Source organism: Zootoca vivipara, chromosome 10 (genome assembly GCF_963506605.1).
Source record: "Zootoca vivipara chromosome 10, rZooViv1.1, whole genome shotgun sequence".
Classification (NCBI taxonomy): Eukaryota; Metazoa; Chordata; class Lepidosauria; order Squamata; family Lacertidae; genus Zootoca; species Zootoca vivipara.
Window position 1 is genome coordinate 30,390,593 of NC_083285.1, and position 14,479 is coordinate 30,405,071.

The following is a 14,479-nucleotide window of genomic DNA, read 5'->3' on the forward strand; positions in this document are numbered from 1 at the left end:
TGACCTGGTCAATATTGCCATGTTGGCCTGTTCACCATTATCAAAGTCATCATTGGTACCATCCACAGACACAGTGCATTACAAAGTGTGAGAAGACAGATCTCTGCTCCAAAGAGTTTCCAGTTTGATACAGTGCAGGCAGCAGAGGAACACGGAGCCAGGAGCAGAAATTGTGTTTATTTTAGTACTTAAGCTTGATTTCAGGTCAGTGTGAAATTAATTGTCCAGGCTTCACTCAAAAAAGTGGGTTTTGAGAGAGATTTCAAGGAAATAATGCAGATGTCCTTCTGGGTGTCTGTTCTAGGCCAAAGGGTCAGCAAGGGACAAAGGATGGACTCATTTGAGGAAGCTGGAGACTTGGGACAATTGAGGATTATGGAGATGGATGAGTGAAGGTCATAGGGCGCCATTTTATCGCCAATGCTTTTAAATAGCTATATAAATCTGTTTTCGGGTGGGAAATCATCAGTATGCTGAGGACACTCAGCTCTACTTCTCTATTACATCTGAATCAGGTGAGACTGTGCAAGTCCTGAACCAATGCCAGGATGCAGTGGTGAGATGGATGGGGGCCAATAAACAGAGTTTGAGTCCCGGTAAGATGGAGGCACAGTGGGTGAGTGGTTTCTGTGTTTAGGAGACAGGTAAAGTGCCTGTCCTCAATGGGGTTATGCTAAGGAAACAGGTCTGAAGTGTGGAGGTCCTGCATCCATCTTTATCACTAGAGGCCCAAGTGGTCTCGTTGGCTAGGAGCACCTTCTATAAACTTCATCTGGTAAGATAACTGCAGCCATTCCTGGATCAAGATAGCTTGGTCTCTGTGCTTCATGCATTGGTAATCTCGAAATTACACTACTTTATGTGGGACTTCCCTTGTGGGGAAGTCACAATTTGTGTAAAATGCAACGGTCTGGCGGCTAGTGTGGGATTCCCATCATCAGTATATAGCACTTCTGCATAAGGATCTGCATTGGTTGTCTAAATGTTAATGGACCAAATTCCAGGTATTGCTAGAAGTATATAACACCCTGAACAGGTTGGGACCAGTTAATTGAGGCACTGCATTGCCCCATATAAATCTGCTCCATCATTACATTCAGCCAGAGAGGCACAGTTAAGGGTGCCACGTGATGTTTTCCTTGCTTCTACAAAGCAGAGGACATTTAGTGTCTGCACACACTAAACTTCTTGCCTATTACTCTTTAGCAAGAATCATTTCATTTCAGATGGCTACTTAAGTCTACTTAAGGATTTTTAAGATGTGTAGCTCAATTCATCAGTTATTGTGCATCATTGTCCAGGTATTGGCCAAGTATTTTTCCAGTTTTATGGATATGTTATGTTCACCTAGATACTTTGTCCTGGACTTAAGTAAATAGGCAGGGATGTACAGGATTCAAAAGCAGAGCAATCAGAAAGGGGCGAGGCCATGAAGATTCTAAGCAGAGGTGTTGCATGTCAAAGCAGAGTGCTGAATAGACAGGAGGGGACCAAGGTGAGAACAGAAGACAGGAGAAATTTGCAGTGCTCCGTCTTAACATCTTGATTTTTTAGTGTTAGGTATTGTGGGGAGTCTCATATTCAGACATTTCTTCTGATCAGTTTCCTGAACTGCATATGCACTATGTCCAGCTTTTTATCTGCTGTATAAATGTCTTGAGAAAGCTAGAGAGTTCCAGAAAAACGTCTACTTCTGCTTCATTGACTATGCAAAAGCCTTTGACTGTGTCGACCACAGCAAATTATGGCAAGTTCTTAAAGAAATGGGAGTGCCTGATCACCTCATCTGTCTCCTGAGAAATCTCTATGTGGGACAAGAAGCTACAGTTAGAACTGGATATGGAACAACTGAGTGGTTCAAAATTGGGAAAGGAGTACGACAAGGTTGTATATTGTCTCCCTGCTTATTTAACTTATATGCAGAATTCATCATGCGAAAGGCTGGACTAGATGAATCCCAAGCTGGAATTAAGATTGCCGGAAGAAATATCAACAACCTCAGATATGCAGATGACACAACCTTGATGGCAGAAAGCGAGGAGGAATTAAAGAACCTTTTAATGAGGGTGAAAGAGGAGAGCGCAAAATGTGGTCTGAAGCTCAACATCAAAAAAACCAAGATCATGGCCACTGGTCCCATCACCTCCTGGCAAATAGAAGGGGAAGAAATGGAGGCAGTGAGAGATTTTACCTTCTTGGGCTCCTTGATCACTGCAGATGGTGACAGCAGTCACGAAATTAAAAGACGCCTGCTTCTTGGGAGAAAAGCAATGACAAACCTAGACAGCATCTTAAAAAGCAGAGACATCACCTTGCCGACAAAGGTCCGTATAGTTAAAGCTATGGTTTTCCCAGTAGTGATGTATGGAAGTGAGAGCTGGACCATAAAGAAGGCTGATTGCCAAAGAATTGATGCTTTTGAATTATGGTGCTGGAGGAGACTCTTGAGAGTCCCATGGACTGCAAGAAGATCAAACCTATCCATTCTGAAGGAAATCAGCCCTGAGTGCTCCCTGGAAGGACAGATCGTGAAGCTGAGGCTCCAATACTTTGGCCACCTCATGAGAAGAGAAGAATCCTTGGAAAAGACCCTGATGTTGGGAAAGATTGAGGGCACTAGGAGAAGGGGACGTCAGAGGACAAGATGGTTGGACAGTGTTCTCGAAGCTACGAACATGAGTTTGACGAAACTGCGGGAGGCAGTGCAAGACAGGAGTGCCTGGCGTGCTATGGTCCATGGGGTCACGAAGAGTCGGACACGACTAAACGACTAAACAACAACAACATAAATGTCTTAACAATGCTGATACCACCATCACAGAGTGCTTATGAACCCAAAGAGTGCATTCCCTTCACGCCCTTGAACAGCCACAGCCTAATTCACATCTGGTGAATCAGGAGTAATAACCCCCTAGATGATTTCAAAGCAAGCTTGAGCCCTGCTGCTTTCTACTACTGAGCTGCTGTTGTTGTTTAGTCGTGTCCGACTCTTCGTGACCCCATGGACCATAGCACACCAGGCACTCCTGTCTTCCACTGCCTCCCGCAGTTTGGTCAAACTCATGTTCGTAGCTTCGAGAACACTGTCCAACCATCTCGTCCTCTGTCGTCCCCTTCTCCTAGTGCCCTCAATCTTTCCCAACATCAGGGTCTTTTCCAGGGAGTCTTCTCTTCTCATAAGGTGGCCAAAGTATTGGAGCCTCAGCTTCACAATCTGTCCTTCCAGTGAGCACTCAGGGCTGATTACTGAGCAGTTACGCTCAAAATACTCCTGACATACTCCATCAAGCCTTAATTTGCAGTAAGACTCAGCATCCACATTGCCTTTGTTTCAGGACTCAGCCCTTCCGCTTTGTGAAGCAGTAATTATTAAAGGTACTTCTACACAGAAGCCTTCTGCCAGTTTCTTTCTCCCCTTATTCTGCTTTAATCTGGATCGGGAATGGCACACAGCTTTTTGAATTTTAAGTACAGTATTCACGGCTGCTGTACCCTGTCCCCACTAGTGCATGACTCAATGTGCCTGTTTTGCATATGTCTACCGTCCCCCTTTCTTAATGCTTCCCACTGACTATCTGCTTCACCTCATTGAGCGTATGTACAAATCACAAAGCACAGCAGGAACTTTGGAATTGTATGCCCACATGAAGTTCACTGTTGTACAGTTGTCGCTGTCTGCCCACACTTATAACTCATGCAGCACCTATGGTAGCGGATGGAGGTGACAGCTGGACCTGAATGTTTTTTCATGGTGGAGTAGAACTTACGCTTCATTGAAAAGCCTGGCGTGCCTCTATTATTGGCGGCACAATAACTCACAGGACTGTGGAAGATGGTTCAGTAAATAGTCTGTGGCAGTTGTGGGGCATCAAACATGCTCACTTTTTCTTGGCAATGAAAATGTTACATATATAATCAAGATAGTAATTCAGTGAAGGACTCACAGCACCTTCCCGATTGTTCTTTACTTCCCGACTGATATTTTTAGAGCAGAGGCAGATTAGTGATTCATCAGGAAACAAGCTACATTATAGTTTAATAGAGCCCCAGTGATGCTATCACATTGCAGGGGATTCAGTTCCCCATGTAAGTTTAAATGAGATTCCCACCCATCTTTCTTTTTTCACTTGTTTCTTTTGTGTTGGCAAAAAAAGAGTAGTTTTCCACACAAGGGGACACAACAGTCAAGTAGAGAAATATAGGTGGAACCTCTTGGAACATCATGAGAAGAAAAGAAAAGGGAACAAGAATGTGGTATGGAGGGATGAAAAGTTGAAATGTGATTATACATATATATTTTTTGACATAAATACGAGTTTCTTTAAAATATCTATCTCTCACTAGTTTTTCAACTCTTCAGGGACAAACCATGATTCTTGCCTTAACACCACGAGGATTAATTATTCACACAGGGCGTACAGTGCATAGAGAAAATCAGAAAGTGGCATAAGATGCAAAACAGTGCGTTTTAGTAGCTTTGGATAACAATACTAAAGTGTGACACAGTCCTCCTCTGGGTCAAACTGCATGTTTTATGCAAATACCTCTGATGAAGCTTGACAGGGTTTGTTTGTTTCTTTAATGAAAAGAAGCATTGGAAGGATGCATTTTTGAATGAAGGCGTGGGGGTAGCCAGCGAGCCTGGCACTAGCATGGTCTCTGGGTGTTAGCGGAAACCAAGTCGAAACAGATTTGCCTTGGGATGACCACAGGGCTACAAGCAACTGTTCTAGTCAGGTTTGGGGATAGTAATATGAGAGGAGGATAAAGGGTAACTGGAGAGATACAGTAGATGTTAGAGAAATAGACCTTGAACAGTTATTACAAGATAGAATCATAGAGTTGGAAGAGAACACAAGGGCCATCCAGTCCATCCCCATCCAGACCAACAAAAGATGCTACAGTATAAATTGGTAGCAGACATCATAGAAATAGGACTGGGAGACTTCCATGTCAGACTGAGCTGAAGGTCGTGGGTTAGATATGAGTCACTTCTAGATGACAAAGTATTGATTGAAAGAAAATTGCTGCATAAATTTGTTTTCTCGGTGTCTACAGTGCTATTCAGTCTGAGTAAAACAGACTCATCTAAACCATATGATACAAAATATTTACTGTGTTTCAGGATCAATACCTATATCATCCTAGTACTGTCCAAATTACTGCAATTGGAACTGCAGATATTACACAATAAAATGAAAGTGGTTCATAAAAAATAAATAAGATCAATGTGCTGGTGAGGCATGTATAATATAGAAACATGCTCAGTGTTTATGTGTACAGTTTAAATGCTAGAGAGCAAGGGAAAGGGGTAATGCCTTACATTTTGTCACAAGCTGACTTAAGAAACTCTCTATTTTATGTATTATTGGTTTTGGGGGGGGGTTTTGTTTTGTTTTTTTCTTTTGCTGGTCTACGACCGTAATAAAGATATTATTATTATTGTCGCAAGCTGTTAAGAATCTGACATATAAGATGAACTGGCCTGCAGTAACTTACCCACAACAATTGTTTCACATATTTCCATTTGCAAGTTGTGCAGAATCATGAATTTATCAAACTGAACATATTTGTATGATTAGCGTTACATTTTGTCAGGTTTTCAAATTCAGAGTCTAATGGGCTGAGTTTTGGGACTGGGTTGCAATATTCTTCTCCTTAGTAAACTTACTTTATGATGCACAGCAGGTGTGAGAAACATTTGGACCTCCAGATGTTATTGAAAACGCTAATGGCATGGGATGATGGGAGCTATAGTTCAGCAACTACTGGGAGCCCAAAGATTCACACACCTGGCATACAGCTTGCAGCTAGTTAGAAAAGAAAGCTCAGATGATGATAAGCAGCACCTTGTCAAGTTCCCTTGACTGTAAACTTTTCCAGATATCGTGCAGAGTTATGTCATCATAGACAGTATTAGTTAAATGGCATGCCAAGTGTGCAACAGCATTCCAGCGATGGATGCACTGTCTAAGCCAGCAAAGCATCACATTTCATCAGCTACGAAATACAGCTCATCTGTCACTCAGAAAATGCAATAACTCTGCAACAGAAGAATGACCTCAAGATAGAAGGCACTAGACTATGCACAGCAAAATGAGTAAGCAGATTTGCATTTGTTGTGCTAAAATCCGATTGATAATGCTTCGATATATATCTACAAAAGACAGACATATCCTTGTGCAAGAACCTCCCTGTGCTTGCATTGACCTTGTCTCAATTATATCGGGTTCAGTGGTAATATTAGGGGTGGGATGAATGTGATATGATGTCATAAAACTCTCTCCATGTCAAATAGGTTTTTACAGTCTCAAAACCTTGCCACTTGCAGCATGTCTCAGAAGAAAGAGGTGGAAAGCATATATGGCTTGTTGGGCTCAATCAGCAGCTGTGGTTCCTGCTTTGGCCATCCACTACCAATAGGGTGTTTTTTCCAGCAGAAGGTGAAGAAGGGGAGCATTTTGAGAGGAGGCACATGCCCACCTTTAGTAACACTAGTAACACTACCAAAGTTTTGATGGACAGGTTCAAGACTTGAATGCTTAATGGCAGACAATAAACTCTGCAACTTCAAATACACCAAAAGAAGTACAGTAGCTACATTTTCATATACGTACTCCTATGGAGTCCTGAAAAGAGATTGAATAAGAGCAATGGATGAGCTCTACCTTTCTTTCACTGTCTTTGAAACATCCAACCTTCTCTTGGCTGCAAACTACTAAGAAGCCACTGGCTGAAATGTAGATCCTTAAGATTTCCTCAGGAAGAAAGCTCAGTTGGCTCTGCGGCTCTTACTCAGCAAAAAAACACACCCCTACTTGATATTGTGTAGAAAGTTCACCTTTTAAAACTTGCTGGTTCAGTTTCTATCTTTATCCAAAGCTTATCAAATGCCTCTTCTTTTCGTTGGTCTCTCTGATCTGGGAACTGTCGTATCGTGTGCTGCTATCATAAATTATTAATTGGTGTTATAATTCAGTAGGCTCTATTTTTGAAGTTTGATTAATTCACTGCCTTTTTGCTTTATTATTTTAACTGCAGTGCGCCATGCTCAGATTAATATTTAGCATTGGAATCTCAGCCCTCTGGCATCGCATCTCAAACTGAGTTCAAAGATTTATTGTTTATTTTAAAGATTTATATCCCATCTTTTCATTTAAGTGGTCCTTAAGGTGGCTTACAACTGAAGAAACTACACAGTGGAATAAAAAGCTTTTTAACTCCTCTCTTGGTGGTAGAAAATTTGTTTTGTAGTCTTACAGAACGGTATATAAGTAAAAGGCAGTCTGGAGGGTTTCCTAAAATAGTTCACCGTCCAAAATTTAAATGCTAATTTTCTCTGAATATTCTCTGAGTATTCAGTTTGAAATACTGTAGTCTTTCATATTGAAGTTTATTCTCAAATGGAGCTTTGTATTAAAGTCAAATTTCATTTCACATAGTTAAGAATAAAAAGATTATATTTCTATGCATTATTGCCCAATTCATGTAATTGACTGGTGAAGCCAGGAGACACACAACATGATATGTCTTACTCCATAAAATTCAGAAGTGAGGGGGTTTTGGCCTTCCAAATGTTGCTGAATTATTATTATTAATTATTATTATTATTATTATTATTCCGCCCATCTGCCTGGGTTTCCCCAGCCACTCTGGGTGGCTTCCAACAGAAAAATAAAATACAATAATCTATTAAACATTAAAAGCCTCCCTAAACAGGGCTGCCTTCAGATGTCTTCTAAAAATCTGGTAGCTGTTTTTATCTTTGACATCTGATGGGAGGGCGTTCCCCAGGGCGGGCCCTCCACTACTGAGAAGGCCCTCCGCTTGGTTCCCTGCAACTTGGCTTCTTGCAACGAGGGAACCGCCAGAAGGCCCTCGGTACTGGACCTCAGTGTCCGGGCAGAACGATGAGGGTGGAGACGCTCCTTCAGGTATACTGAACCAAGGCCATTTAGGGCTTTAAAGGTCAGCACCAACACTCTTCTCAGCCCCAGAACTCTTATCATCCCCAGAAAGTATGACCAGTGGCCAGAGATGAAGGGAGTTGTAATTCATTAACATCTGGAGGACAAAAGGTTCCCCACACATTGCATACATGATTCTCTCCAGCATACATGGTTCTCTCCAGCCCTTTTTTAGCACAACAATCTATGTGGTTGGTTAAGCTGAGATAGGGTAGGTTAGTTAGAGTCTCCCCAGATGTGCTCACTTAGTAAGTTATTATCATCCTATGCATACCCCAAGGTCCATACAGAAGGGGTGCAGGAAAATGACTGCACAACAATTCCAACAGCAACAATCCAGCGAGACACTCAAACTCGTAGCTGAACAGGATCTGTGCCATATTCAGGTGTACACCTTGCACCTGAAGCAATGGTCTCCTTTGTGTACATTAGTATACTTGAATAAAATAGCTGTTGCATTAAGATTCACCTTATCCTAATGCATTTTTAAGGTGTATCGTCTGCCTGTAATAAAGCTAATTGATGTTACTCAGCATCCTTATGTCAAGGATGGCATTTCTTTCTGACTCACTCTGGCTATCAGATACCTAGGCTGATAGAAAATAACCCTGCAGGAATCTATTTTTGTAGCCATGAAGAGAAGCAAAATAAGCTGGAAGGGGCCAAGCTAGTACACACCATGGAAGAGCCTTCCTCATCCTCATGCACTCAAGATGTGCTGGACTACAACTGTAGCCCTAACTACTGTGCAAGCAAGCCACTTTCTGCCCATTGTGACCACACATATCTAGAGAGCCAGGGAGGCTGTTTGGCAGGACAAAATCAAAGCGAGGGGTTCAGTCGCTTAACCTCTAGTGCGCACAATATTTGCTCTGCAAATGTATTATTGTGGGATGGATGTGTGAACCCTATTGGTTCCAGTCTATCATCCATTTGGATTTGCCAGTTACTTTTTTTGGACCTCTACTGGTCCTCAGTTTGTTATTATGGATCTGGGTATGTATTCTGCAAGGGTGAAGGGGGGGGGGAAGTAAGGAGAAACCAATATTACTATCTACCTTCATTGACCCATATGATTAAAATAACAAACTACAGCTCACATTTTAAGTGTTTGGAGGTTTCAGAAATCACCAAAGAAAAGTCAAAAGCAAGCAAACTCTGGGATCACACAGGGAAGATTGGGTACAATTCAACGTTAGGAGATTGTTCCATCAGTGAAAGCATTTCTGCTTGCCCAATAGACAAAGAATATATTTGAAATAAGATGCTTAAATCATTACTGAAATAAATACCTGAATGTGTTGGGTACTGTCAAAGGTGCAAATTGAGGGGAAAGGGAGGAGCCAGAGCTGGCCAAGGTATTTTGCTGCCCAAGGCAGAGTAGCAACTGGCAAAATGTCCCCCCAACAAATGAAGTTGCATACTACCTCAGCCCAGACCAAGTTATTTGGGCACCTGTGACAGAAAACCCCACAGGCATCTCTCCTACTCCCTGGCAATAAAGTACAATAATTACAGTTTAAGGAGCTTGACATTTTGATATCCTTTCATGTCGTCCAAAATCATCTGCTCACCTTACCTCATAGTAGGGCCAGTGAGGATTACATACCGCTATGCCTATTTGGTCCCTCCTTGCATCTCTCTTAGGGGAAAGCCTCAATTTTCTCCCCCAAAAGAGCTTCCAAGGCAGCCATTTAAATAAATAAATGAATGGTTTCCAGGCAAGTCGAAATGGGTGCACTGTCGCTGTTCACCAGTCAGCCTGCGAATTGTGGACTTATGTTTCTTTTTGACAAATATCTGGAAATGAGAAGAAAGAAGGTGTTTTGTTTTCTGAGAATTGTCTTAAAAAAGAACTGAGATCCCACAGTGTGTGTGAAGAGAAAGCTTACGCTGAAAATAGTATTTAGAGACAGTGGTTGTGTCTCTAAATCAGGCATCCCCAAACTTCGGCCCTCCAGATGTTTTGGACTACAATTCCCATCATCCCCGACCACTGGTCCTGTTAGCTAGGGATCATGGGAGTTGTAGACCAAAACATCTGGAGGGCTGCAGTTTGGGGATGCCTGCTCTAAATCAATCAATCAATGATACACACACAGTCCCTGGCCTAGGAAGTGTTTCTCTTCTTCCACCCCTGCGGGTACAATACCACACAGCCTTAAGGTTTTTAGAAGAACTGGTGGTACTCCAGTATGGGTCAAAATTGGGTGGGAGAGGGAGAGAGGTGACACTGTAGGGCCTCCTCTGCTTCAAGACCAGCAATTTTTGGCTTCTCTCCTTGAAATCACTTAGTTCTACCTGGTCAAACTCTGAAATGTAAGGAACATTGTCTTGAGTTTGCCTATTTTCTCCTCCTGCTCAATCCCTTTTCCTTTTGTGCCATGTCTGTTAGATTGTCACTCTGAGGGCAGGGACTGTCTCATGACTGCCATTTATAAACCACATTGGGATTCCTTATTCCAGAATAAATAAATAAGTAAATAAAATCTGACAAACCACTGAGACAAAGCCACAAGGCAGGGCATTACATCTTCATGGTCTCTGTAAAAGGCAGATTTTGTATTTATTTGTTTTACAGACAGTGCCTCTGGAGGTATTCTGTGCATTGGGCTACCTAAGCCACAGGTTGCAAGGAGTTTGCACACCTGGGGAGACAATTTATAAGTGATAAAACAGAAGACTATGCAATTAATGCCTTCAGTAAAGCTATGCTATTATGTTTACTAAAATCATCAAATGGCCTATAAAGGAAATCAAGCATCTGTCAAATGGCCATATTTTAAAATCCAGGTATGTTCTTACAACAACCAAGGAAGCAACAGATGGATGAAAGACTTGACTTTCCTGCACAGCATTATAAAAAGCTTGAATTCTTAGTGATAGGACTCAAGAATAGGTATATTTGCATTTAGCATAGCTTTTGAGTTTAAATATGAAAGAATGATGATCCTATAGTAATATGCTATTCATCCAGCTGTGATATTAGTTTCTGAAATGAATTCATAGTGTGGTGGCAAAATGTAACTGTTCCTTTTGAATGCATTACTAATCATTATGAGAGAGAAGAACTTACTATTAGGATCTCGCACAATGATGAATTTTTTTAATAAAAAAACACGAGTTCACAGCAACACAACCATATTATTATATGTATTTCCTATTGTTTTATAGCAGTTATTTGCTGATTGCATTAAATATACACACACACCCACACACCCCTTTTGTTTCTTCTTTTACAGATAACCCCAATTATAAAACACTCTTTTTAGGCAAGAATATACAGAATACATTATTTTGGAATTCCTCTGTCTTGGCCTACTTAGCAGGCATATGAATAATAACTGCCTTTCTCTCTAGAACTATCCTTTGTAACTGAGCATTCTGAGAACTAGTATTAAACTTAGCAACCCACAAGCGCCATAAAAGCCTCACACACCGCAACAGACCTTTCTCTCTGAAAGTGGGTGCATCAAACAATCTTACAACTAGAGTTGCTTCCACAGATTCCTTCTCGAAAGTTGCCATGTTTAGCTCATTCACTTTTTATGGAGTATGCAAACATTGCTATCAAACCATTACAGTCCAGTGGTTTCTGTGTTGCACTCCCGTGTTATTTGTATGTGCAATATAACACAATTGCAGCATCAGCCTGTCCAGTGCAGGCAGCAACCTGTTAGTTTCAGAGCACCTGTAACTTTCAGAGCTCCTGTACCTTAGATTAGAAGTCTCCTGTTTGCAGGTTCAGCCCATTCTAATGATCAAACAAACAAATTCTTGGCGATGGCTGGTGGATTACTGATGAATAGTCTTTTTATTGTCAACTGAATAATTTCTCTCAATTGTCGTAGCGTAAAAACCTAAGGTCATCTCAAGGAAGCTGAATGGTGTTGAATGTTGTGAGTTTCAGGACAGCCAGAATTGAGTACTGTACTTTTTCTCACAGCACATAGTTAGACTGTGATTCACTACCACATGATGTGCTGAGGGCAATCACATTAGATAGCTGTAAAGGTGGATTAGGGCAATTAAAAGGCTATATCTATCGCTGCTATACGCTATATATCACTACCCCAACCATGATCAACAGAAATAAAAACAGAATAGGCAAGAACTGCACAGAGAAAACTTAGAAATGATTGTTAGAAAGGACTTTTGCTGAATGGGACTTACTTTATTTTAGAAAGCTCTTGAACATGGGGAAATGAATCATTAGATAATACAATCCTTATTAAGTGCTGTGTTGAATGCTCGTATTATGTATTTATAATATTTCCTACCTGCCTTTCAAGATCCTTATAGCATAGGCCCATTCCAGCTAATTGAAGCAAAGCAATGCTTCAGCAGTGCTAAAGGTCTCCACTGTGGAAGAACAATCGACTTTTATCACTTCTGATCAGAAGAAACCTGATAAGAAAAATGCCCAGTCATCTGAAGCAGCTGAGAAATAAAATAATACGTGGGTGCACTTCTAGCAAGCATTATATAAACTGCTCTTGCACCTGCAGTCATACAGTATTAGGTAAAGAAGAGGGATCAAAGCATAAAATAAAACAGTTACTATAATTACAGCACAGTTCTCTCTGCAGGGTTGTCCCACACTGGTGAGGTAATATCAGGAGGGGCTATGGGGCGAGCAAGTGATGCCTTCAGGTGTTGTGGAGCAAAACTCCCACCAGCCCCAGCCAAGATGGTGAAGGGTCAGGGATAACAGGGTAGCTGTAGCACAACAGCATTTGAAGGGCAGCACATTGATTATCACATCACTGGAGTCTCGCCATCACTTCAGAGGACAAATCCTCTTTGGAGCAGTGGTAGATTCTGAAGTGCTGTTACTCTTCATGGCAATCCCCACAGCTACACCCCTACTAAGAATATATAACAAAAAATGAACTTTTGACCAATGCAGACATGATGGCTTCAATACCAAGTAAGGTGTCTTTTTGTTTATAGGTTTTATAGCCCCCTCCCGATTCTACACACATGGGCTCTTGTAGCAGGTCGGCACAAAGGCAACAAACAGATATAACAAATACATTTTAAAACCAATAGTCACAAAACATTACAATCGTTCATTCTGAGCACACTGTTTCCCAAAGGCCTGCTAAGACAGAGGCCTTCAGCTGCCACCAAAAAATATTCAGAGTCCGAGACAACCAAAGCTTATAGGGGGGAGTTTTCCAGATTTGGAAATGTAATACTGCTAAGAAGGCAGTAGAAGGGGTTGGGGAGGGAATGAGTTATTTGATCAATGCTGTTCAACAGCAATAGACACCAACGAAGAAACAGGAGTATGCTGAATCCCATTTGTCTAGGGTTGCCAGACTCAATAGAGGACAGGACTTCTGTGCCTTTAATTGCCCTGCTCTCTTTTGAGTTTGGAAACCTTAAAGAGAAAGCAGCGGACCCTTTGTTTAATTTCCAAGCAAAGGGGCTGCTGGTTTCTCTTTAAGGTTTCCAGACTCAAAAGAGAGCAGGGCAATTAAACGCACAGAAGTCCTGTTCTCTACTGAGTCTGGCAACCCTACATTTGTCTTGAGCATAGCTTCCAAGTTTTCCCTTTTCTCGCGAGGAAGCCTATTCAGCATAAGGGAATTTCCCTTTAAAAAAAAGGGAGAACTTGGCAGCTATGGTCTTGAGACACATTTTCAGATACTTTCCTGTTCTTTGTTAGGCATCCAGCCCTTTTCAGTTATAATGAACATAGAGCAGCTGACTGTATTGAACACTTCACTGGCTAGTTAAGCATGCAGTTAATTGTGGGATTTTAAACACCACCACCCCATATGTGCTGCAGGTAAATCCTACGAAAGCCCATTTAATTAAGTGATTGTAGCAAATCATGTAAAAGACTTTTTGTTGTATTTTAAGCAAACATTACATCCTTAATGCTTAAGAACTGAACATGTAATCCCTCATTACACAAACACTGCCTTTAGTTACTCAGATATTAAAATTTAATTTTCGTATAAAATCCTTCATTATTCATTTGCAAAGAGGCATTTGCTTAATTAGAGCGAGTTGGTTCAGTCACAGCAAGTGTAAGGATTCAAGTTGAAGATCTTCAGAATATTCAGCTATTGCTGAATCTCCCTCCCTTGCATTAGACTAGAGCAATAGAGGCAAAATTAGTTTGTTTATGCTGCATGCAAATCTGTTACAATCTCCATTTAAAAAGCAATATACATAGATACAGGGAAAAGTAGTACAGAGCAATTAAGTCCCAAATAGTGGCTGAAACCTGAGACCTAAACAAGATTTTATAAGGTCTGAACTAGCGCCCTAAAACTAGAGGTTAAGAGAGCAATAGCTCCTTATCTCCTACCCATATTTCCCCAAGAATGTTTAGTTGAAGAAGATTCATGTTATGGTGACATCATTGTACTCAGAGCTCCCTGCGCAAGTAGCAGCCAGTGAGGTGGAGTGGGAGAATTTTGAATGTAATGACATGCTATGTTAATGGGGAAGCATTCTATCAGGCTGTGCAGCAAGGGAGAGAGTGGAAGCAGAGC